Raw genomic sequence first — 26,525 nt, forward strand, 5'->3', positions numbered from 1 at the left:
TCTGCCTTTGACACTGTCAACCATGCCATCCTGCTCAACCGTCTCCATGATAACCTGGGTATCACTGGTCAGGCTCTGGCGTGGCTGACTTCTTTCCTCTCCCACGGACCCTCCCAGGTCCAACTTGGGTCCTTCCTCTCTGATATCTTTTTTTCTAGCTGTGGTGTCCCCCAGGGGTCTAACCTCTCTCTGTGGCTGTTCAACCAAAACCTGGCACTCCTTGCCCACCGCATCGCCACTCTTTGCCCGAACTTTCAGTGCAATGCGGACAATACCCAGCTCATTTTCAGACTACCCTTGGATTCCTCCTCTCCTTCCCGCATCTCTGTCTGCCTGCCTTCGATAAGTGGTGCACCGCCAATGACCTCTGGCTTAATGCCAGCAAGACTGAGATTCTACTCATCGGCAGACCCACTCCCTTGTTCCCTGCAGCTCCTTGGCCGGCCTCTCTTGGCCCTCTCCCTGCTCCAACCTGCAAGGCTAAAAACCTCTGAGTCATCTTCGACTCCGCACTCTCCTTCTCTCCTCACATCTCTGAAGTCTAAATAGTCACACTACCAGCTGCACCTCCTCAGAGGTATTCTTCCTTTCCTCTCCTTCCCCCAGAAGCTCACTGTCTCCATAGCCCTGGTTCTCTCTAGGCTGGACTATTGTAACAGCCTCTATCTAAATCTGCCTGCCTATACTCTCCGCCCTCTGCAACTTATCCAGAACAGGACTGTGAGACTTGTCCTTGGCCTCACGCCCAGGGATCGTATCTGTCCAGGACTGAAATCCCTGCACTAGCTCCCAGTGGCTGCAAGGATTAAGTTCAAACCCCTCTGCATTGTCCACAAGGCCTTATGGGGGCTGGGGCCCCGATACCTTCAACTCTCTCTTCCTAAATATCTTCCTTCTCGAGCTCTTCGCTCATCCACATCCAACTCTCTCAGGGTCAATCGCTTCTCCAAGCAACGAGTTGGTGGTTGATCTCTCTCTTCAGCACGGGCCTCCCTCTGGAACAGCCTTCCTGCCTCTCTGAAACTTGAGGAGAACCATCTCCGATTCCGGAAGCACCTCAAAACCTTCCTCTTTGCCTCTGCCTTCTCTCCCCCTCTCCCCTGCTGAATTCCTGGCAGTAACTGAACTGGTTACCTGGCCACCCTTTCTGATTCTCGGGCCCAGGCCCCGCCAGTTGCCCACCTGCATTGCTTCCCTGACAACCCCTGTTTTCTGCATCCCTACAGTCCCCCTACCAGCTCTTATCTCTGCATTTACCTTGCACTTGCCATCAGTGGCCGCTTTTATGTATCTTATTTATTCTACTATCCTATGTACTGCACTTTCCCCTCTCCCTTCCCCCTCGCACTTTTCCCTTTTCCCCCTCCACTTGCACTTTCGCGATCTGAATGTCACCTGGCCTAGTAGGATCGTTGTTCTGTCTTCCCTTTGTTCCCCCTCCCTTGCCTCGTCGCGCCTTGAAACACTTATGATATGGCATTTATAACATGCCTATACACATCATAGGGTTAGGGAAGCCTGAGGACTCGTGCCCTACTCTCTGTCAAGGTTTTTGAGTGGAAAGCCTGACACTGAGAAGAGCAAAAAGGAAGAAAAACTCTGCTGCTGCGTTTACCTCAAATAACTGAACAAATGCTAACCTTTATGAGTACAGTGTTTGGTCATAAGCATTTGAGGGCCCTTCAGTACTTCTTTTCATCTGAGGTGTTCTAAAAGGCTCTAGACATCGCAGGGCATAGGTAGCAACTGTAGATTGTCACAGATGACCTCAAAACACCAATTCTCGTTTTTATTTGAAGTTTTGATGAGAAGGGCTCACAAAGGCCCGTCCCCCTATTGTCTAGTATGTGCCGTTCCCTCCCTAACCCAGACTTCCCTAAACCCCTTGATGGTCTCTAGAAATCGGTAATACCTACTACCTACAAATCTATCTGACTGATAGTGCTGGCCTAAAGGCAAACACCTTTTCTTACTATGTCTTTCCAGGAACAATGTAGGTGGTCCCTGTGTGTCTCCCTCTTCTCTCTCTCTCTCTCTCCTCTCCCTCACCCTCCCTTATTCCCCCTTATTCCCCCACCCTTCCTTACTCACTCTCTCGCTCCCCCCCTTGTCTATACCTCTGATGTTCCTCTCTCTCCCTGTCTAATATCTCCATTCACCCTCTGGTCTTCTTCCCTACTACTCTCTCCTCGTTCTACTTCTGCTCTTACCCATTCTTCTACTACTCTCCCCACAACACTACACTCACACCTGCTCTCAAAGTCAGACCCGCCTTTCACCTTCTCATTCACTCCCTACTCTCTATTAGTCTCACTCACTTTGCAAGCACACTCAAACTCAAGTAACACTTTCTCCCTCAAATTAATATCTCACCTTGCACACAGCTTTGGCTATTCTCTTCCACGCTTCTCTGACCGTCCTTAACACACACCTTCCCGTTTCCTCTGCCTACTTTGTATTTGCCCTTCCTCCTCCATTGGCCCCCTTCCTCAGCTGGTTCCCTGGACCAACTGCTGCCTGTCTTTCTGGCATGCTTGAGATGCCGGTTTGAAGAGGGAAGCACTCTGCAACACTTTTTCAGGTGAGTGCACGGTCTCTGTGAGTGACCATGTGGACATTGCTTGAGTGCTCTGCATAATTGCTAGCGCTGTAGTTGTGCTGGTGTGGATTGCATAGCGGCTTGGCTTGGTTAAGTCACCGTCTGGTTTTCTCTGTGTCCCCCGGCTCCTTGCCGTCTCTTGGTCCGTTTACTAGTTGCCTGTCTCAATGCTAAAGCTCCCGGTACTTGAAGTACTGCGGGAAGAAAAGAGCAAACTGGGAAGTGCAGGCATTGGGTGATCAACAGAGGTACTTAGTTCAACATGCAGGCACATGAAGAAGGAACCGGGACATGGCCCTCCCAACTCCCACACCCCGCCTCTGGGGCAGGGCTAGCTTTGGAAATCCTTGTGATAGGTCCCCCACCCCTGGCTAAGAGGGGTCACCATCTCCTCTTGACACAGTTGGGTCTCCCAATCCGTCACAAAGTGGAATATACAATGCAATGCACAATAAAATACAGAATAATTGTACTATCTTGCAAAAATTATCCAAGAAAGAACATACCACTTGTGCACTTTTGCAATCGCACTGACATTTAGGGCTCTTTGCCCAGTCCACAATATCACTCGCCATAAAAGCCATGACTTTCTGACAAAGAAATTCAGAAAATATGTACTACACCACTCCCATTGGTTCTCCAACTCCAGTGTTCTAGTCCCTCATAAAGTTTGAGTAGCAAAAGGGGAAGAACCATATGTTACTGGCCTGGCAGTTACTGTATGGAACTCATTGCTGCTGAATTGCTTGGAAATCAAGAAAATCACCTGCTATTCAGAAAGAAACCTGAAGCCTATACGGCTAGAGTTGTTAACATTTTCCACCATGTCAGGCACCAAAGTGCCAGTTAGGGCATAAACTGTGCTGTACAAACAAAACTAAAAATATACCAAACTACTATTGCACACTAGCCTGATGCATTGGGCAAATGCCCTAGGGCTAGTAATGTGTGCCAACCAGTTGTTTTGAGATCGGTACACAGCGCTTGAAGGTGCGAGAGTCGCACTGTTCTGCAGGTATCGAAATATTGATTTGATGAGCAGAAGCTAAAAAACAGCTCTTTGGTAACCGGCATTACCCAATAAGCTGGACTTACTTTTGAGTAACAAGGAGCGAGTTTGCTGCTAATCTAACTTCTACATGAGATCCAAAGTTCAACTCCAATGTCTCCTAGATGTGTCGTATTGCTTTATACACATTCCCAAACGCACTGTTAATCTCACATGGGTATATGTGTGTCACAAGTTGGCCTGGGGAGCCCAAACATACCTCCTGTAATAATTTGGTGGCATGCTAGTTGAGCTCTTCTAGGTTACAAGCAGGAGCCCCAAATACCTGCAAGCTATTTCTTTATTTTCTGGTTACTGTAACTGTGACAGATCAGAAAGACAAGCACTCTAAATTGAAAACCAGTTTTGATAACTTTTAACATATGGCAGGGCTTGACTATAAGAATGGATAAGCACAAGCTAAACGCAGCTCCTTGGTATCCAGCATTAACTAGTGACCAGGAGCTTTTACTGGGGTACGAGGAGCTAGTACATAGAATTCCGCAAATCTAAAACCTATCATTTTGTCCATTATTCATGATCTCTTATGCTTTAAATGCTGTATAGATGTTTCCTAATGTTTTTTAAATTGTCCCAAACCCACAGAGTTAATCTCACAAAGTTGTGTTTGTTTGGCAGCATTTGGCCTGGGGAGCCAAAAATAGCTCCTGGTAGCCGTTGCTGTAGAGCTAACCAGGCTAGGCTACAAGCAGGAGTTAAATAGCTCCCAGCACCCCTCAATTTCAAACCCTGTATGATAACATGACTAAAAAGGTAGCGTTGTTACCAAGCTAACCATGTAGAAGGCAGTTTAGCTTGTTTGTATTTGTTTTTTTCCAAAATGTTAAATATTATTTTATTTTGGGATATGAATATATTCCATCCACTTTTCAAGATGTCTTTCTTATTGTTACGAGTCCAGTCCGACAACACACATGGCACTCTGGGTTAGCTTGAAGTGTCTAAGGTTGTAAAACTCAACTGGGAATGGTTTGTCTTATCAAAATAATTGATGCTGAGTCGGTCATGACAATTCCATGAAGTGCATTTTATTCATACACACTCTGTTTTTGAGTCTCAAAGAAAGGTCCAACGTTTGTTTTGCTCATTACCTCATGCTTTCTATCCAATTCCTGTTTTTTTCTTTCCAGTCTAAAGTTGTTTTTTACTGTCTGTTTCAGCCATGGTAGGAATGCTGATGTCTCTGCTGGTGCTCTCATGCACAGCCCCCTTGCTTTAAAAAATACCTTACTAGGCCACCAGGGGGTGTATCGATGCAAGCAGCATCGGTGCATCGCTCCTGGACCCTGGACGTTTTCAGGACCTGAGCCCCCGTTGATGCCCCCACCCGGTAGTCGGAGTGAAGCCTGATCTGTTCTTGGTGGCCTGGGGCAGCGCTGGCCGAAATCTGGAGCAGCTGGCTTTAAAAGACCCAGAGATAAGGGGCCTGGCAGCCTAGGTGCTGTGCTTCAGGAGCAGATGTGAAAAAGCAGCTCCACGTGGCTTCCAGGTGAGTCCGGGATAGCTTGGAGGCCCAGCGGTGGAATCGGTGTGCCAGTCAGGGACCGTAACCTCCGTGGAGAGGTTGTCAGAGGAGCTGCCCTGAACACACACGGGCTGGAACGCTCCCTGTGAGTCTCAGAGGCTGCCCAACAGGTGGTCGCACAGAGAATCAGGCAGATTTAGGCCTCTGGAGAGAGACTCTGGTGGCTATCCTGGGCGGGCAGTTATAGCGGTCTTCCTGCTGCTCGGCAAGTTCCTGAGTCTGCCTGCTATGGAGAGAGTGTGCAGGACGAGCGTCTGGTCCATAGAGGGGTGGTCGCCCGCACTCTCCCCTGCATGCAAACTGAGGGAGTGGTTTGTCTGTTGAGCAGGACATGCCACACTGCAGTCACTGGCGAGTTGGCCAGCGGCGTGTCATCGGATCATGGGGGATAGCTTGTCACCTCTTCACCCAAGGCACATCTCCCAGTGATTCTCCAACAAATGTTTTGGTGGGCCTTTGGCTGTGTGAGGCGGCGTTGGTGGCAGAAGTCCAGAAAGTGGCCAAGAACATAGCCTAGGCGGGCCCCAACCACCCACACTTGGGAACACGGAGCGGAAGAAAGGACTTAACAGTGGGGGAATGGGGAGCAGTGACAGCAGCCCACAGCCAGGGGTCTACACCATCGCCTACTGGAGGGTCAAGGTTGGAAGAGGACCCTCATTGCCCCAGTGACTGGCAAAGGACCCTTGGTGCCACAGTGGTGAGACATCACCTGTCTTCATGCCTGGCTGGATCCCAGGCCCCAGTGATTGGTGTCTTGTTGACAGAATAACAAGCCCCATAGTTAGACAGGGGGTATTGTAGGTTGGTTACCTGTGGTCTTGCTTTATTATGGCGAAGGGCGGCGCTGCCAGAGGAAAGACTGACTCATTCCTCCTCTGAGCCCCACTGAGGATCCACTTGCAGGGAGGGTCTTGACCCTCGGAATGGGGACAGCTCTGGCAGTAGCAGGGTGCTTGGTAACTGTCCCTGGCCCAGAGGCTGATGGCCATAAAGAACATAAGCTTGAGAGGCTCTGTCGCCCTGCTTACCTTGCAATCAGGCTTGTGCTGTTTCAGAAGTGCATTTCGTGGGCCGTTGGTTTAGGAAGAAGGGATATCGTTATAGTGAGTCCCCGGTGCGACCAGCCGCAGCCGCTCCTTCTACAATGGGGGAATCAGAAGGGGACACGAGGTAGAGAATAGACTGGATAAACTGGATCGCAGAGTAGATACAATGGTTGACAAAATACAGGGTTTGAAGACTAACCAGTCTTTGTCGGTATACTGCAAATGCAGATTAACACCAGACTGACGGCACTCGAGAGGAGAGATGAGGAAAGGGGCCTCAAGATGGATGAATTTGAGAACAGAGAGAGGAGGAACAACCTCCGGTTCTTTGGTTTTCATGAGATGGAAGGTGGAACGGAGCGGAACGGGGCATTGTCTGAACCATGAAGGATGTGGTTAGGCTGCTGTTTGGGAATGACACAACAAATGGCTGAAGGTAGAGTTGGAGGGCCAAGATCGGTATTGGTCAGTTTCCACCATTATGCAGAAAAAGCCAGAATCATGTAAGAGGCCAGAATGGCGAATTCTATCACCTACAACAATGCAACAATCACGATTTTTCAGGCCCTTTCCACGTTCACTCTGGTGAGACGACAAGAAGCTGAATACACCCCTAAACGATAGACCTTGAGGTCTGCTCTGAACTGGAGGAAACTAATGTATGATGATTATGTAAGGTTTGCTTCCAGCTCTGTAGGAGGGGGAGGCCTACAGGGTCACTCTGCCCTATAGTGTTTTTGGGGGCGAGGGGTTGTCTGGAGGAGTTGGAGGGTGGAGGGTAGTGGGGGGTCATTGATGATGGATATCATAGAAGGGGGAGATGTGGGGGCTCAGGAGAAGGGGTAGTGTGGAGAGATAGCTAGAGGAAGCAGGGATTGGTGGTGGTTCAGTTAGGAGCCAACACTGGCGGAAGATCCTACCTGGACGCTGGGGGAGAGGGGAGCAAAGAGAATGTTCTGGTTGGGCGGTGTGTTGGGGATGTTTAGGGGGGTTATATTACAGGGGTTTTGAATTGATTTTGCAAGTTCTATTGACCATGGGGGTATCTCAATTGTGTGTATAGTTGGTGAGGTCTTGAGGTGTGGTCAATTACCTCTAATGGCTAGTTGTTTGACAGCAATGATGATTGGGTTCTTAAATGCTAGGGGTATTAACCCCCCAACAAAAAGATCTTTGTTGCTTCGAGGGCACACCTGTTCCAAGTTTGGTGCACTAGTCCTCCAGGAGACTCGATCGTTACGGTGGAAGGAGCCCCCTCTAATATCTACACATATTTAGGGAGTCTATCATGCCTCGTATACTGCAAAGAAACGAGGGGTGGCAGTCATTGTATCCATTCGCTTAGGTTTTGGGGTGGAGAAAGTGCTTAAGGATCCTGAGGGTCGTTACATGTTTCTGCAGGGCAAGATTCAGGGAAGTGCATAGACTCTGGGCACAGTGTATTGTCCGAATGAGAAACTGGTCTTGTTTTGGGAAAAGGTGAAGAAGAAACTCCTGTCCTTTGTGCAACGCCCCCTACTAGTGGGAGAAGACTACAACATGGTCTTGGGCCCAACTAGGTATACGAAGAGAATGGGGACAGCAGGCACACCTCAATATAAGAAGGGGGACCCCATGCAGATAAACCGGGAGTTGAATATAGCAGACTATATGGCGATCCCCGCCCCAAGGTTCACATTCTATTCTCAGGTCCACAACTCCTTTTCCAGGAACAATAATATTTTAGTGGATAGTAGCTTACAGGATCATGCTTCCGGATTCGATGTTGATCCGTTGCCATGGTCCGTGCAGAGGTTGGGGAGGGTTGGAGACGGCCACAATCGGATAGGTGGAAATGCAATGACTCCCTATTAGGATAAAGAGATTTCTCACACTCTCCTTACCAGAATCAAGGAGGACTTGAATTTATTGATAATGGGGAGGTGGGTCTGGCCACTCTATTGGAGGGTTTTAAGGCAACAGAGGGGAACCAATTTGGTTGGGTTCCAACAAGACTAGAAAAGGAATGAGGCAGGAAGAGGACCTGAGAAGTAAAATTGCAGCTGTTCAGTCGGTGGACAAGGGACAACGAGAATAATGACTCCAGAACAGGTGGGGAAATTGAAAAGGTACAAAGCTCAGCTCAAAGAATTAATGGTGCATGACACAGTGAAGAAATAGCTATTGCTAAAGCTAAAATATTATGAGGGGGGCAGATAGAATTCTGGCTGGGAAGCTAAGGGAATCCCAGAAAAGTAAGATGGTGGGGGTTATAAGATCTGACCTTGGGGTGGCTCGCTATGGTACAGAAGGCATCAGCGCGCAATTCAGGAGGTATTATGAATGCCCGTATAAGTCAGAATACAAAGGAGATGGGTCGCACATAGCCGGCTTCCTCGGCCCTCTGCCGATCCGAGGGTGTCAGGAGACCTGGCATCCCCACTAGAGGCACTGATAATCGAGGAGGAAGTGATGAGGACAATTAAGGCAATGAAAGTGGGCACAAACCACCGAGATGACAGGTTTTTTGGTTAAGTTTAATAAATTGTTCTGTTCTAATCTGGCCCCGTATGTAAAATAAGGTGTTCAAAGTGGTTCTTGAGGTGGGGGGAACTGCTGAAAACTATGAAGGGTGCTATAATAGTTGTGATTCCCCAAAAAGGTAAAGACCCTACACAGTGTACCGCCCTATCTTCTTGCTCAACACAGATGCCAAGATTTTGGCAAAATAGCTAGGGAATAGGTTCAAGGGAATACTGCCTACCCTAGTGCATGAGGATCAGGTAGGCTTTTTTAGAGGTGGTCAGGGCATGGGTAATATGCAGAAGACAATCGATTTAATGCACTTCGCAGGGGAGTCAGACCTGGATGCTTGCTGTAAGGAAGGCATGGTATCAACAGTAAGACAGACACAAATGACCACAGTTCAAGGGTGTTTATTGAACTTAAAAAGGATTTGAAAAGCGCCTATCTAATCCAAAAACTACAGATTGGAGCAAGCTACGACCATCAAATAATAACGTAGTCCTAGTGGTGGCTTATCAAAATAAAAGGGCCTATACTAATAAACCTATTTTTATGGTTTGCTTATTAGGCGCTTATACAGCAAGTAAAATACTGTTTCAAAGCACCCACAGGGCGAGGGGAGGGAAAATACATTACAAAACACAATATTTAATAAGAGCAGTGGGGGAGGGGAGGACGAAAGGACAACCCTACGATGCCTTGTGAGTATTCAGAATGTGTCAATCCTTGCCTCTAATTATAAAGAGTGTGGGAAACAATGTGACGAAAAAGAAAGAAGTGTTCACAAAATGATATGTCGGGATGTTTAGGCCTTTGGCCTCCCTTCCCCATGTTTTCAGCATGGGATAAGGCGGCGCACTGGAGCGTAGCACAGTCTCTGGCTTCTCTAGCACGAGGACACAGTTCAAACATTAGCATCAGGGTCTTACATGCCCAAGTCTCTTTGTCTTTCAAAGTCTCTTGATTCAGAGGGTCTGATGCAACAAACAAACAATAAGTTCCTTTTTTCTTTTAGGTTTTCACTAGTGCTTAATTTCTCAGGCGATCAGCGGTCTCGGATCCTCTCAATACAATGTTCGTAAATTATTTATGCATCCAATTTCTCATAGGATATTCTTTCTTGGGTGACTTACGGTTCACCCTGGATCCCCCTCAGCTGGGCTCTGATCCCTTTTAACACAATTAGTCTCCCTCCGCCGGACCCGGACCAGGACCAATTTCAATTTCAAATGCAACTCTTAACACAAGCGTGCTTTAACAAAAGCTTTTAGCTGATCTCCCTCAGTCAGGCTTGGATCAACTTCATATACCTTTTCATCAAAGACCTTCAAATGTGCACAGGGTTTTGCTTGACCCGTTGCAGGTCCATTTCGATTTCACAGTTCTTTATCACTTTTACAATTGCCACCTTTCAGCTGGATACCTAACAGAGACTTTCAAATGAGCACCCACGTGGTACTGGACCACTCTATCTACGGTATTGTATTTTGGCTTTAAAGTTCATAAAGTTCAATCACTCCATTGTGTTCGCGTGTCTTGCCGCATACGCTTCGTACGCTCATCTCTTCAGGTTTCACTATACAATGTTGCTGCTTGCAACCTTGGCTTCAACACCGAGCGGTCTGTTATAAGTATCCCCAAATCACTGGTTGTGCTGACTTCACTGGGTCTGCTTTGTTGTAGGAGCCAAGGACAGTACCACAGCAGCAAACAATTCTACTTGCCTTGGTTATCGACACGGTAGAGCCCGGGTACCTCCGACACACAATGCAGAATTCTTCCGCTTTGATTCCTGGTCTTATGTTTTCTATTCTCGAAAGTTCATGAAAGCAACAGTCTTTCGTTGAAAAGGTCAGGGGCACTTCCCTCCTTGCAATCCTCTTTGGTCTTGCCGTCTTTCGCCCTGTACTAAACTGCCATCTTGGAACCACTGTTTCCATGTGTGCTTTGTCTTGCTCAGAGTGTGCTTTCGTGCTCCGCCTTTTATTTGTGTGAGGAAGTGGGATCGAAGCCAGGTGTGTGTAATGATCAGTAATTGCCTGCCCCTGCCTGACCATTGTATTGGGACATGTCAGGTATACAGCTTGGGTGTTAGTCCATTTTCTCTCACAGTGTGCTGAATGTGAGAAAGTCTTTCTGTTGGAAAAGGGGGTGGGGGTTTGAGTTCCTCCTACTCGGTAGGATGGGGTAAATGTGTTACAGGGAAGGGGATACCGCGTCTCGCCATCCGGTGTCCCACTTCCACTCCCGAAGACCCCTCACCCAGGTGATCCTCCTGCACTGGTCCACCCCCAGGGACTGGATCGAAAAGCGATGGCCGTGTCCTGGCGACCTGGATGACGATTTCCGGGCAATAGTGGGTGAGACACCTTCAGGTTTCTCACATTGCCTAGTCTCTTTAGACTCTGAAAAAGCATTTTACACAGTGGAATGGAGGTACATGAACACACTCTTGCTGGGGCTAGGGCACAACTTCTGAAAATGGGTCTCGACATTATACAGCGCCCCATTCACACAAAGGAGGTTAATGGGATTCTTACAGAGGCTTTTTTTCCTCTAACCAGAGGTACAAGGCAGGGGTGCCCGCTCTCTGCTCCTATACACGTTTCTGGCCACAGCGATCCACAACCATCAAGGGATTACAGGTATTCGACGAGAAGTGGAGTTTAGGCTCTCCTTATTCGCCAGTGACATTCTATGTTATCTAGGGGATGTCAAGTCATCCATTCCTGCCTTGCTTTCTCTTATTGAACGATTTGGCTTTTTCTCAGGGTTATAGATCAATACATCTAAATCTTCCATAATCTGGCTATGTCAACTTGACTCATGTCTTGACGGTAGGGGACAGATGCATCGCAAAGGGGTGGAGAGGACAGCGACATGATATCTCGGGATTTCGCTGCCAACAGATCTTTTGAAGAGATCAACCTCATGGAGACTGTTAAACCAGATTTAGAGAGGTTTGGCTTGTTAATATGGTCTTGGTACGGTCAGATGACGGCGGTAAAGATGAACATCCTCCGCCGGTTCTTATATATTTTCACAGCTCTCCCGACCAAACTTCCCAGCAGATTCTTCGTAAGCCTACACTCGACGTTGAGTAGGTTTGTCTGACAAAACAAGTGTCCTACGATTAAGAGGACCACCCTTGCTCTTCCGAGAGTGCACAGGGGGTTTGGATTCCCCCGATTTTTCCCTGTATCTGGCGGCCCAACTGAGAGTTTCATTAGAGCATACGAGGAACGACTTGGGGATTTTTTAGACATATCTAGAGGATATGGACAGCAACACGGCAAAAGTGCACAATCTACGATAGGCCCCCCCATACGGCCATACCGAGGAGATTGTAGGAACACCCGACACTGCAGGTGCTTTGACATTTGGGGAAGCGAGGGGTTCTCTGATAAATTATCCTTGTGGCCGTCGCCCATGACTTCGGTGTGGGGTCCTTCCATGGGGCTTGGGCGGCAGGAGTTTTTGGGGGTCACAAGCTTGGTCAGATGCCGGCCTTGAGAGAGCAGAACAGCTGTTTAGAGGCGAAGTCTTTTTGGACTAATCGGTGAAACTTTGGTTAGGGATAAGATTATGATTTTTTGACTACCTCCTGCTCACTGACCAGAAATGGGGAAATTCTCTCTGGCGGTCAGTCACACCCTTTGAGAAGGTGTTAGACTCCTCAGTCTCTAGGAAAGGAATTTTATCCAGACTCTATGGGGTACTGATAACTGCAGATATGGCTGATAGGCAACATTTAAAGAAATGCTGGAATTAATTGGGTGATGAAGAGGTCTCGGAGGGGACATAGAAAAGGATATTTAAGATTGTGTTTCATGGGAATTTGTTTACGGCAGCTATGGAGCACAATTTTAAGATATTTTATAGTTGGCAACAGGATCCACTGAAAATCTCTAAAATGTTCACAGGGGCCTCTCCACTATGCCCAAGGGGATGTGGGAAGGTGGGGTCCCTAGCTCACATGTGGTGCCACTGTTCGTAAGTGCAGGAATACTGGAAGGATCTATTGGGAGCTATTGCAGTCACGGTAGAGCTTTTACCAATGGACCCCCTTCAGCTACTCTCAGGTGTTCCCCTGGCGGGCACGGAACTATTTAGATTTCCTAGAATGTGGGAAGCCACGTTCAGAGCTGGACGAGTAGCTCTAGCCCAGCAGTAGAAGAGCTTGGATCTTCCGGGCCATGCTGACGGGTTGCAGAAACTTAGAGAAATGTTTATAATGGCTACATTGACAGCTGTGGTCCATGACTAGCCAGGCACCTTCAGGGAGGAATGGGGGCCAGCGATGCAGAAATGGGGCTGGGATGTTAATTAACTAGTGTGCAATGGTTGGGGCGAAAGGGATGGACATTTTCTTGAGGGAGGGAAGGTTGGGGGTGATGGACCGGGGAGGATTGGTAGGAGGTAACCATTAAGGCGGTGACGAATCAGAAGAGAGGGGGACATTATGATTTAGGGGAGATTCAGGGGCTATAAGGAGGTTGATTGTATTTCACGGGCCACTCTTTCACAGCAGCAGATCAAGCTCTACAGTGTGTACCATTATTTGGAAATAACTTGTTTTTGTTGGGGTGGCAGGTGTTCTAGGGAAGGGGTGGGTTAGCTGGTAATGAAAATAACATGGGCAACAGTTGTAATGGTTTGAAGTGTCTTTGATTTTGTATATTTTCTCAATAAAAACGAAAGTTTTAAAACAACTCAGTGCACTTTAAGAGACAAATGCCACTTCCAAATTTTGAAAATGATGTTTGTGGCAGCATTGTTCCCTCTCCTTTTTCAAATGATTTATTTTAAAGGTTCAATTGTCACAGAATTAAGATCTATGGTCTGCAACACCAAAGAAAGGCTTTACCATGTGTGGTGGGGCATTGCAGTACACAGATCCTATGTTTGTGCCAATTTGACCTTTAAAATCTCTTGTCTAAATGCTCAGCATGTGCATTAAAAATGTATTTTCAGGTGATTGAAGTCTTAGCACCTAACGATGTGGCACATTCTGTTTCGAAGGAGTCCTTCATTTGTCTAACTGATATACATGGAAATGGTGCTTTGCCAAAGATCCTGCAACTTTGCTCAAGTGTGGATGACAGTATTTGAATTGATATAATTTGGTTTCAAAGACCCATTGGACATATATGTTACGTTTCTCTCTTCGTACAGCAGTGAATTCCTGCCATAGTAGTTGCAAAGCATAAAATCTGTGCCTGGACCATATTTTGCCAATGCCTAAAGTCACCAGAACTTGGAAGTCTGCTTGGAAGAATAGCATGAACAAGAGTGAAGAAAGATGGATGGAAAGTGGGAAGAGGGATTGCAGACACAGAGTGGGAGTTTGGCAGAGCTAAATGCTTGTATTTTCATGGATGCCTGTTTGTCCATTATATATGGACTATCTTCTAGAGAGGCGGAACACAGAATAGTGTCTTTTGTGCTAATATACAGACTGGGATCACAAGGCAGTTTTGAAATATTACAAGATGGAGATGGAGTAATATTGGCTGTTTTGGGGCTCATAAGAAATGATGCAAGAATAAATAAGGATAGATGAATAGTTACTGGTTTGCAGGATAGCTAGAAAGGAAGCATTGTTGGATAGATAGGGTTGAAGCATATGTAGATGAAGGATAAATTAGACACATTGATAGAAAAGACTTGTTGTAGATCAATTGTTCAGAAGGATCCTACGAAGAATTGAGATATTGCTTTAGAGTATAAACCAAGCTAGAATAGGAAGGGTAGAAAGAAAAGAAGGATGGATAGATTGAAAAGATGGAGGGATAGAGTAAACCAGAAGTGGATAGGAAGAAAGGGCAAAGGATAGAAGGGAAGTATAGATAGGAATGAGCAATCTGAAGAGAAAATATCAATAATAGAAGGAAATCTGAAGCAAGAATGATATAAATAAAGGGTAGAAATATAGACTTAGATAATCAATCCTTTTGTCATCTAATCATCTTTTTCCTCTTCTGCTCGCTTTAATTTATTATTCTTGCGCCCCTTATCCATATGACTTCCTTTCTCTCATCTGCTTTTCCTCTCATCTCCTCTTCTGCTGTCCACTTGTCTCATCACAAACACTTGTGTACAGGCGCGTTATAAATGCCATAACATATCCCCCTTACATTATTACTCATTCATCTTGTCACATTTTCTTCCTCTCGTAACTTCTTTTTTCCTATTGTCATATTCCTCTCATTTGAACTCCCTTTTCAGCTTTATTTGCTTTGGTTCCTATATGTACTCCTTCCTTCTTTCCCTCCTTCCGGTCATATCATTCCTTACACCTCCTGTTGCAATTGAAGGATTTCTGTACCATTGCTGAAAATGCAAATGTTAACTTCAATATTTATTTTTAATGAGTTTTTCTCTCGTCAAAATCGTTTATTTTAATGTCAGAAAAACGCCTTCCTAATCTTGAAGAAAAAAAACAATTCCCTAACTGTAGTTCAAACAGGCTTAAAAGTCCAGAGTTCAGTCAGTTACAGGCTCCTGCACTAGGTTCAAAAGAATGTACTCCTGGTTCCCATGCACATCTGCCCCTGCATGCTCCCCCGCACAGACTGCCCTCCAACAAGGACATGATATGATATGTTAAGTCATTTATAATGCGCCTGTACACAATTGTTTCTTGCCGCGACAAGACAAGGGAGGACAAGACAAACTATCTTACTAGGCCTTGTGTCATTCCGGCCTGGGAGAGGGAAACAGGGCAGCGATTGAGTAAGTGCAGCCAGGGCAGCGCAGCTCTGGGTAGTGCAAGGACCACAGGCTTTAACTGTAACACTACAAAGTGTGTGGTAGGCCTGGAGGCAGTGCAAGAGTGACTGATCAAGAAGGAGCCTGGTACCCAGTGAGACTCTGAGGGTAGCCAAGCAACCAGGCGGTACAGTAAACGGGTAGGCCAAGTTGGTCAGCAGGGGAGGGAGGGAGAGAAAGCAGAGGAGAAGAAGAAACCTTTGAGCTGCTTCCAGAACTTCAGGTGGTCTGGCACAAGTTTGAGAGGGAGGCACCCGCAGAGGAGAGGGATCCATTCTCTTCCTGGAGATGCGTCTAACCCTTAGAGAGTTGGAGGTAGCTGAGTGAAGGGCTAGAGAAGGAAGGTATTTTGGAAGAGAGCGTTGGATTTAGTGTGGGCCCCGGCCCCAGAAAGTCTTGTGGACAATGCAAAGGGTCTTGAACTTGATCCTTCCAGCCACCAGGAACCAGTGGAGAGAGTTCAGGGCTGGAAAGATAAAGTCGATGGGCTTGAGGCCAAGGATAAGTCTTGCAGTCCTGTTCTGGATTAGTTGCAAAGGACGGAGCGTAGAGGAAGGCAGATTAAGAAAGAGGCTGTTGCGGTAGTCCAGCCTAGAGAGAACCAGTGCTCTAGAGACAGTGAGCTTCTGGGGCAAAGTGAGAAAGGTAAGAGTCCCTTTGAGGAGGTGCAGCTGGAGTTGGACTTCTTGGCGACGTCCGAGATGTGAGGAGAGAAAGAGAGAGGAGAGTCAAAGATGACACCAAGGTTTTTTGCCCGCAGGAAGGAGAAGGAAGAGTGCCGAAGACGGGCGGCCAGAGTGAGAGAGGGAAAGTAGGGCAGGGTTCCCAGTGAGAAGGATCTCCGTCTTACTGGCATTAAGGCAGAGATTGTTGGAGACACACCAATCCTGAATCACGGATAGACAGTCAGGAATGAGCGAGAGTGGAGAGGAGGCTGAGGGGAGCCTGAAGGAAAGCCGAGTGTCATCTGCATAACACTGAAACTTAGAGGAAACTTAAAGGAGAAGAGATCAGGTGGGTCAAAGGAGCCAAGTAGAGGTTGGAAAACCAGGGTGAGAGGATAGAGCCCTGGGGAACGTCACTGGTAGAGATAGACGTGGCAGAGAGAAAGGGACCTGTTGGTCCTGGAAGGGGTAGTCCAAGAGGAAGGTCATCCACTCCAGGTCCTGGTCCGTGATTCGTGGGTTCTCACAGAGTCGATTGATCAGGATGGCCTGGTTGACTGTGTCGAAAGCAGAGGAAAGATCCACTAGGGTGAGGACAGAAGGAATGCTGGAATCCAGGTTAAAGAGCAGATCTTCACAGGTGTTCATGAGAGCAGTTTCCATGCCTCTGGCAGCTCTGAAGCCAGACTGATGGGCATGTAGACAACCAGCAGATTCATGTGGGGAGAGTAAGCTGGGAGATGGCCAGCTTTTCTAAGAGTTTGCCCAGGTAAGGGGTGATGGAGATTGGACGATAGTTTGCCGGGCAGGTAGGACTGGAACGAGGGTGTCAATATGGTCCTTGATGGTTCTGGAGGAGCAAGGGAGCACCTGTTTGGATGACGTTTTCGTAGATCGGACTTGTCAAGAAACCTCGCCAGGTGTTGTCAGAGAGAAAGAAGAGAAAGGAGGAGGATATTGAGAGATGGCCAAAGGGGTGCCAAGAGAGGGAGAGGAAGAGGAGATGCAGGACAGGATGTCCTGAGTTTTAAAGGAAACGTGAGAGGCCAGAGCCATACAAAGGGGCTGAGAGGGAACAGGAGAAGTAGAGAATGCAACAGATTGGCCAGTTCCTTGCAGATTTTAGAGAGTTTGGACGTGTTGTTAGAGGCCGAAGAGATGCTAGCTTTAGTGTGTGCTCTCTTCTTGGACAGGACAGGGAGTCGGTATTGCCTTTTGTAGCAGGCCGCAGGCCAGTTTGTCAGAGGATGCGCCAGAGCCCTCCACTTCCTCTCAGCCACCCTGCACTTGCTTTTCAGGAGGGTGAGGTCGGAATCATACCAAGAGTTGCACTCAGAGGTAGGCTTCATCTGGATTCTCATGACGGGGGCAAGGATGTCCAGGGTGTTGGAAATGGAAAGATGCAGATTAGAAAGGGCTGTGTCAGGGTGCGAGTCAGCCGCAGGAGTAGGAGGAGCAGAGAAAGTAGAGGCAAAGGCATCCACTGACACATGCTTCATGGGCCGAATGACCGAGAATGTAGGTGGAAGTGCTGGGAGTAGGGGGGTGTCTTTGGCTGAGGGATAGAGAATTTCAGATGAGAAGAGAGTAGAAAGAAGTCAGTCCAAGAGAGAGGAATGGTGGGAAGGTTAGAGAGGGGACTGTCTGAGGTGATGAGAGCATCCCAAGTATGTCCGGCAGAGTTTGTCAGGCCAGAGGGCAGAATGTAAAGAGTGAGAGTATCGCAGAGGTTGCGGAAAAGCCCAGAGCAGGGATTAGAAGCATCCTGTTGAGGTCTCCGAGGAGGAGAAGTTTATAAGTAGAGGCAAGGAGAGAAGAGAAGAGGAGAGGTCGGCCCATTCTGAGAAGAAGATGGCAACCTGGCCAGGTGGCATGTAGATGTTGGCCACAGTTGGAGAGTGGGCAGTAGAGAAAGAGAGCCTGCACACCAGGCATTCAAAGGAGGAGTAGATCTGCGTAGGGATGACAGAGGCCGGGCCCCACTCCGAAAAGATCAGGGCTGCTCCACCTCCAGGACGGTTGGTTATGGATTCGGAGAGGATCTTGTAGCCCACAGGGAGGAGAGTGTCCATAATTGTGGCAGAACTGGCCTTAAACCATGTCTCGATGAGAGCAAGGACATCTAGGTCGAGTTCTTCGAGGAGGTGACAGGTGTCAGAGGAGTCTTTGACAGCAGAACGAGAGTAGCGCATTGTAGCAGGTTACCGCATTTGAAAGACTTCCATGGAGGGGTACAAGCTTGAGGTACACCCTGCAGAGGTGGTAGAGGGGCCTGAGGGTGGGCACAGGAGGAAGATAAGGGTTCCAGAGGGGTGGTGGAAGGACTAGCAGGATAAGGGAGGAAGTTGATAAGACACGGACAACGCCTATCCAAAAGGAGGCAATTGGGCTGAGGGCCCTGAACCAAGACGGTGCCATACAGATAGACATTAATGATGGTCTTGGAGGAGTGCAAGATGGCCAAGAGGACCTCCCACCTAGTGTCACCGTTAATGGGAGAGGAGGGAGGAGGGAGGAAGGAGAGAGAATCAGGATCAAATGAAGGGTCCATAGGTCTGGATAGGGGACAACAAAGAGGATGTCAGTAAGAGTCTGTCTGGAGGAAACACTGGCGTAGGTATCTGTCATGATTCCTGCCCCTCATGTCCCCAGCCCTCCAAGACGTCAGGCTGGAGCCAGGCCACAATCACCTACATGGCCCTCAAGGGCCTCTCCATCCCTCCAAAGACCCACTTGGAGTCAGACTTGGCGCTTGTGGCACCAGACTCACTCACTCCCACAGGATAACATTGGGGATTGGACTTGTAGTGCATTGATGGGGACAAGATGGATGCCCCCACATATTTTGGTTCCCAGAACTGCATGTGCAGTCTAGTCTTTTGGGTGTGGTTCAGCCGAGAGACACCTGGGATACCAGAGACTATTTAAGCCACGCCCAGGCTGAGAAACATGCTTTGTGTTTTCTGCACCTGCAGCGTGACACTCACCGTGTTCGGATCGGTCTCCAGTAGGCCTGCATCTTTCTTCTGCGCTCAACTCCTGCAAGAACAAGAACACTGTTAGGAACAGCCTTACCTTGCAGCGCTTCTGCCCATCATTCATCGCTCCTTCTGTTCTGCGGGCATCTTCGGCAGTGTCATTCCCATCCCGGCACGCCGCTTCCTAAGGAAAAGGGAAAAGAACAGGAAAAAAGGCATTAGTAAGCATTCAGCAAATCTTCGCTTATTTTTAAAAACTGTACGAGCTTCAAACGCTTACCTGAATCCCAGCCGCTCTGGGGGAACTCTGTCTCCGGAACATCTCATCCATCTGCAAGAGGGAAAAGACACTCCAGGTTAGCGTGGAAACATCTAGAGGTGCTGCATGCCGTGCTTACTCACTGCATTTCTTCTTCATAACCGGCATCCACGCGGAAAACGTTGCAGCACCTAAAAGACACAGAAAAAGAACTCCGTTCAATTCAAATACGAAAGGGTCACATCGCGCTCTCACTAACCTTCAGCGCTACTCATCTCAGCAGCACGTCGCCATCCCTGGACGCCGGCCATCATCTAAGGAAGGAAAGGAATGAAGTTAGAGAACTGTTCAAAAGACTCATTATACTTACCTGTCGGACTCTTGCTAGTGAAGTAACTAGGCAGCAACGAGCCTGCATCAATCAACGCGCCCCTGCGCTGAAAGCAGGACAGAGAGCACACTTTCCAAGAAAACAAGCCCCAGTCTCCAGTCGAGTAGACTCCAGGGAAGGTTTGAGGTCATAAGAGGTCAGAACAGACTGAGTGACGTCCCCATGGATACCAGGTGAGCGTTACAGTATCAGCGAAAGGGAGGCCTCAGTTGGAGAGCAGGATGTCCCTCTTGAACTTCTTCCCTCCAGACTTCATGAGAGCGGTAGGTTAAGAGATAGAGAAGCAGTTATAGAAGATAGAAGAGACAGAGAGCACTATAGGGGTTGCGAAGGACTTAGGTGGAGGAGAAAGGAGTGAGAGAAAAGAGAGCGAGGGACACGCAGCCCTGTGGCACACACCTCGGAATGCACAGGGGGAAGAGGAGGAAGGGGGACATGGTCACAATAAAGGGAGACACAGGAGGGGAACAAGTAACTTAACAACTATGAACGGCACACCTGGCGGGAGGGATCTAGGTTGGAGCCTAGAGAGAACCAACAACAATGCCACAGTTACTGGAATGCAAAAAACACCCAGATTCGACTTTCCCAGAAGGGGGGAAAAAGGCAATTCTTTTTTTACCACAGCACAATACAACACACCCAGATTCGATTTACCTGATCAATCACAGCAGGTCAATGGCTGCAGGCTACGTGCTACCACAGCTACCATGTGACCATGTTCCCGCAAAAATATGCCAAACAATTGCTGTTTTTTTCAGAGACCTGATTACATGGAACATACGGGGGACACCCACCCAAACCCCAAAACCTTTTTTCTTTTTTTTCAAGGGGAGCAGGGGACACCCCTGCAGCCCTGTTCCTTTATATATGGTCAACCAATTGGAGCATGGTGTGGGAGGGCGTCCAACAAACAAGTAAGCAACCGGGTCAAAGGGACGGGGGAGCAGGCAGACACACACACACGCTGCTGCGCCAGAATAAAACTTTTACAAATGCACAACTTACTGTGCCACGGAGAACCTGTCCTCACCCTAGCACCGGAGAAGTTGGCGTTGCCAAATGATGGCGGGGATGTCCTGTAGGAACAGAGGGAGAAACGCATGTCGCGCTTGCTTACCTGTTGTCTGAGCAGGGGTTCGGGCCCTGGGTCCTCCTGGTCCGAACAGGCCCAAGCAAGAATTGTCCTTTTCTTAGTCTGTCCTTCGCTTTGGATGCCCGGGCGAGAGGCGCCCTTGATCTAAGATTTAAGAGCAAAAAGCAAGAGGCGGGTCTAAGAAGATGGGTGTTGCCAGGCCCCCAGATAAGGTGCGTACCAGGCCTTTTTACGCATGAAAATCTGGTAAATACGACAGCTTTATTATTTTCCTGTGTACATTTACACACCGGTTTGGAGCAGAGGGCAGTGCAAAGGTCAGGTTACTTGACAGAAACCAGAAGACCTTTTTTGATTTTTATCTACATGGATGTAATTGCAAGTCACCTCTGATACAGAATGTATTTCTCTGAAGCCTTTCAAAAAAAGAAACTGCACACTGTGATAAAAGGAATGGTTTCTTTCCATTCAGCTTCAGAAGCACTGTTCATGTTTTCCTAGAATTTTAGGATTGTACAATTAATAAGATGGAAAACTAAGTTGCAATTGAGAATTAATATTTTTGTAGCAAATTATGCTTTTTTTTTTACGGTGAAAGCAAACCAGCATTGTACAGTTGTATTTTTCAGCGTTCCGGTGCTATGTGCATAATCATGCAGAGGCAGATAATTTTTACACTTAGAATTAAATTTACACTCTAATTATAAAAACAGTGTATAAATGATGACAGTATAGTTTACATCCATTCAACCTTGCAGTCAGTGGGGTACGTTACTATAAATGGCTAGTGGCAGCAGAGTCTTTGCTCAAAGGTGTGTGATTGTCATTACACCAATCACAGGTGTTATAGCCTCTCAAATCATCAAGACTACAATTACAACATCCAAAACCTGACTCTGCAAGAAGTGCAAGCGCTGTTCAAAAACAAAATAAGGAAAGTTACATTGGTAATTGAAATAGAAACTCAGCAAAATCTGTCCCTGTGATAATCCATATAGGTATTTAACTTTATACAGCGCTTCATGAATGCTTTATCCAACATCTAGGTACTGTGATTGTTATACCTCAGTCGATACTCAGTTAACCAGCCTCTGAAGGTTGTTAGCCAATAAGATAGCTCAGCCGGTTGAGTACTCATTGATGCAATTTGTGCATGATCTGTAAGTTGCAGGTTCGAATCCTGGCAAGGCCAACTCAGCCTTTCATCCTTTCAAGGTCGATAAAGGAGTACCGACTTTGCTTTGATGATAATTGTGATAAATATGTTCTATGTACAGCGCATTGCCAAAAGCGCTATAGAAATAACCAGTTGACCATTAGATTAGATACAGAATTTAGCATGGAGTCCGTGCCTCTGCACTGTTGTATCATAACATTGGCATACCATAAGGTAGTAATGGCTGCAGGAATTGAGGACTTTCATTATACATCAAAAGACAATTCTGCTATCGAACCTCAAAACACACAATACAATTCATGTTTGCTTTACTATGTAATTGGCTAGGTTTTTTGATTTGAACATTTAAATATATACAGGAGCGATCAAATGGCCAAACCTTAAAGAAATAATGAAAGATGCATTATGTCACAATGCAGAAAGCTGCCGCATAGTAATGATTTCATATAATTTTTGCACATGTAGTCTGGATGTCACATACATTTTACTCTCTTGCAAAGGAGAAAAGTTATTTTTACTCTCTTAAAATCACAGGTGGGGGTGGGGGGTGGGGATGGGGGTGGGGGGGGGGTGTGTGTGTGTGTGTGTGTGTGTGTGTGTGTGTGTGTGTGTGTGTGTGTGTGGTTTCTCAAACTGCTCACTAAGTGCAAATCAAAAGAGGCAGAAGGAGTAGCAAGCATGAAGGCACCAACAGTTTAAAGTCATTGACAGGTGGGCAGGTGTTCATTTTACTATCATGAGAGTTCAGAGCAGTGAAAAGATCATATCCTTTGATGTTTACAAGGTTTCATTTAATGTAAAAGGAAAACCTAGCTTCATTAAAATCTTTTTTAAATTCACTAATCATTTTACAGACCAACATTTTTTTGTAATTAAACGTGATATTTAACCATCACTTTTTGTTTGTTTTCGGGGTGTAATTTACTCACTTTGTGCAGGGTAGTAGAGCCTGAGAACTACTAGTGCAAACTCAGCTGAGTAGATAGCCAGGTCAGCCTTTTTCTGCTTGTTTCATTCTGTCCACACGGTTTTACAATCAGTTGGTAGTTTTTGCACTAAGAGTGGAGGTTCAAATGTTCTATTTGTAATGATAGTGAAAATGATTGGCCTGCTGCGCAGCACAACAGGTACTACCTTAGTTATTGACCCAGCTACTCCTCTTATGAGTTGACCAGTAGGCTGCTGGAAACGGCGGGTTCCAGTACAGAGTCTTGACGCGCAAATTGTTCATTAGAATGCTAACTGCCAGATACATCCATTTTACCATATTGTTTCCTTTGTCTTTTCTTCTTTACACACTCTCAACTTCCTCTTTTGGCATCAACATCAACAATCGTGTATTGGCATACGTCGATTGCCACTATGACCCTTTGATGTTTTTCGATTTTGCTGTTTCTGATTGTATTTCCATTGCGGGAATATCTCGCCTAACATCACTATGCATTAATGCGCATGCCTTGTGTGGTTTTGCAAATGTACAAATCTCAATGGACATTGAAATGTTTCTGACAAAGCAACATGCCTTTTATGTATTTGATGGCTCACACACATAACACCTATTGTATAATGAACCATTGTCATGCTCTGTGTATGATCCCAATTTTCATGGCTCACAGTGGGCTGGTCGGGGGATGTGAATTTAATTGCTTTTATTCTGCTACATTTGAATGTGCATAGTTGTCTAATTTTCCCTGATGAAGGATTATGCGGTCTGAAACGCATTGGCACACTGGCAATGTCCTGAAATACTCTTTGTTTAAAAACAATACACTTTGGTTCTTGAATAAAACACTTGATATAGCAATTCTTTATTGAAGAAATGAACAGTAAATGAACATATGACTAATGTATTCTAGCTGTACGAGCTAGACTAAGGGAGTGCAGCCTTCATCGTCTGCTTTCTAGTCTAGGTCTTGTTATTTCTTATGTAAGGCTTCCCATAGACTGCTTTTATTGATGTGTACAAATGAAAACAGACAGAAAGATGTGTTCCTTGTCAGTAAAAATGTCTCCTCATACAACTCTCATTCAGCCTAATGGAGCCATTTGCAGCATGTACTAGAGAGAATAAAAACAATTGGGGGTCGAAGGGAGTCCCCTGTGTCAAAAGCAAACACAGGAACTGAATATTCCCTGATTATGCTCTGTTAACGTTCTTTTACACTGAAACCCTGAAGACTTGGGATTTAAGGCCAATACCCTGCCCAAGCTTCTTAATTTAGGCATTAACAAGTCCAGAATGAGAACTCTGAAAGATCCATTTCTTTCCATGGGCTAAGCATTCAATTAAATGTCCAGGCCTTTCCCTTACTGGGAATTATGGGGAGATGTATTACTACTCCAGACCCATTGCAACAGTTCAACAGAAAATGTTGAATTGTAGGTGGCTGGTGGCATCCTGGGTAGGTAGGTTGTCCATTAATTAAATTAATATACTACAACGTCTACTTTACCGGCTTCAGGCCTTGCTGATTCTAGTTGCAAAAATAAAGAAAAAATGTATCGAAAGTGTAATTATGAAAAATATTTATGGATTGGGTGGCGGAGCCCAGGATCAAGCAAACTTTGCTTGGAAAAGAAGGTGAAGGAGATAAAGGAGGTCATGTTACTTTTATCGGCTATCGGGTGGCTAACCTCTGAATTCTAGTTGAATGGATGAAAGTGGAATCTGAGAAAATATGGGCATTCATGAAACAATCAGTAGCTGTAGCCCATGTGTTTTCCCTTCATGGTTGCAGCTGGAGTCCTTATGTTAATCCATTAACCAAGCTTACACTCCCAATATTTGATGAGGTTTGTAGACTGGAAAAGATAACATTGCATTGTTCTACAACTATCTTAGAAAGCCCTGCATTTAAACTAGGGTGTCAAGTACAGGCTTTCTTGGACTGGATTAAGGAACAATTCTCCAAACTGGAACTATTTATTTGAGGGAAAAATCAAAAGCTTTTTGGAATGCAAATCTGATTTTGGCTTGAGAGAGAAAGCAAGATTTCAAGGATGGCTACTCAGGCATTGGGTGTTACAGATTTGTCATTTAGAGGTAGGGAGTGCTCCTTAAACTAGAGAAAGCCCTCACAATAGCTGTATCCTCCTAGTGATTAATTTCAGCCCATTGTAAATCGTATCGAAAACTAGATTATATTAGGATGATGCCCACAGAAGGGTGTGGGAAAAGGAATTAAGATCTTGGATGATAAGCTTTCCGGAAGGATATGAAAGAATGCTTTTAAGGCAGCTGAGTGTTCAATGAGATTTTATTTAAATAAAAAAAAATGCTTAATCTACCCTATTGCTATTCAGGTAATTTCCTACCTCATAAACTAAGGGTGCTTGTCAAATGTCCAAAACATAATAGTCCTCGGTCAAAGACCTACTTGCTATTTGACCCTATCACTTTAGAAAAAACAAAACAAAATTAGCCCTTCCACTTGGGCTTCGCCTTGCAAAACTACTTGGGATCTTCCCAAATAATGTTCGTCAAATGGTCAAAGTTCATCAATATTTCACAATACAGTTTTGCATCGCCTTTTCAGTTTCTATGTCTTCACAAACATACAATAATTTCCATTCTTTAAACGAAAAAGGATTTTTTTGTGTGATTCCACCACTTTTGACCTGGTCTTGGATATTGCTCTTGGTTTAGGTTTGAGCAACGGAACCGTCCAGGTTCTCTCTGTACCCAGTCTTGATCGCTACTCTTTTTATTTTCAAGGCCCCCCAAAGCCCTCTGCCCCTCTGATGTGTTTAACTCAACAGAGTCTCTCGGAACGTTGCCTGGTATCCGATGTTCAGATTTTCTGACTCCTTAACCCTTTTGGCTTCCACAGCCTCGAAAGTTAATGTCACTTGTTTTTCTAGGGCTCTGGGAAACCCTCTGGCCCCCCTGATACGATTATTTCAGCAGGGTCTCGATTGAGCGCCTGCCCGCATCCGGCATTTGGGTTTTCAGCTCCTGTAACCCTCTTGGCTTCTCAGGCGCTAGGGGACACTAGGGGACACAACTGTTTGCCCATCTACCCGCCATTACCTTCTCGGAAGTGTTTGCTGCCTTCTCTCCTCCTGGATCGGCAATAGTCTCACTTCTCATGCAGAGGTCTGTGATCCCATCTCTCCACTGCAGTCTGGCCTCGGCTTTGGTTAGTCCACCACGACTTCTGTGTGGTTGAGCCACCAGGTGAGACAGTCATTCTACCATCACCATCTCATTCTCTGCTTCAGCTTTCTTGCTTCTCAGGACGCCAGCCTTTATCGCCAGCTTTTGTTGCCAGCCTTCATCCCACACTATATACCAGAAAAGATATATGTTGAAGAGGCTGCAGTAATTTGTGAACTTGGATGAACATGTGATTCCAATGCCCGCATCACAGAAATTTCTGATTGTAGGTCAGATCATCCGCCAGTTTAATGTTGGCGGAGTCGGACAAAGAGTCTTTGGGTA

At 46.4% G+C, this 26,525-nt stretch overlaps 1 protein-coding gene across 7 annotated transcripts in view; it reads left to right on the forward strand.

Annotated features, from left to right (window-relative positions):
• Positions 1-26,525, forward strand: part of BEND2 (BEN domain containing 2) — a 1,020,032-nt gene that overhangs the window by 21,473 nt on the left and 972,034 nt on the right. The window lies entirely within an intron of this gene.

The sequence above is a fragment of the Ambystoma mexicanum genome, chromosome 7p (genome assembly GCF_040938575.1).
Source record: "Ambystoma mexicanum isolate Mex_15411 chromosome 7p, UKY_AmexF1_1, whole genome shotgun sequence".
In the NCBI taxonomy this organism is placed as follows: Eukaryota; Metazoa; Chordata; class Amphibia; order Caudata; family Ambystomatidae; genus Ambystoma; species Ambystoma mexicanum.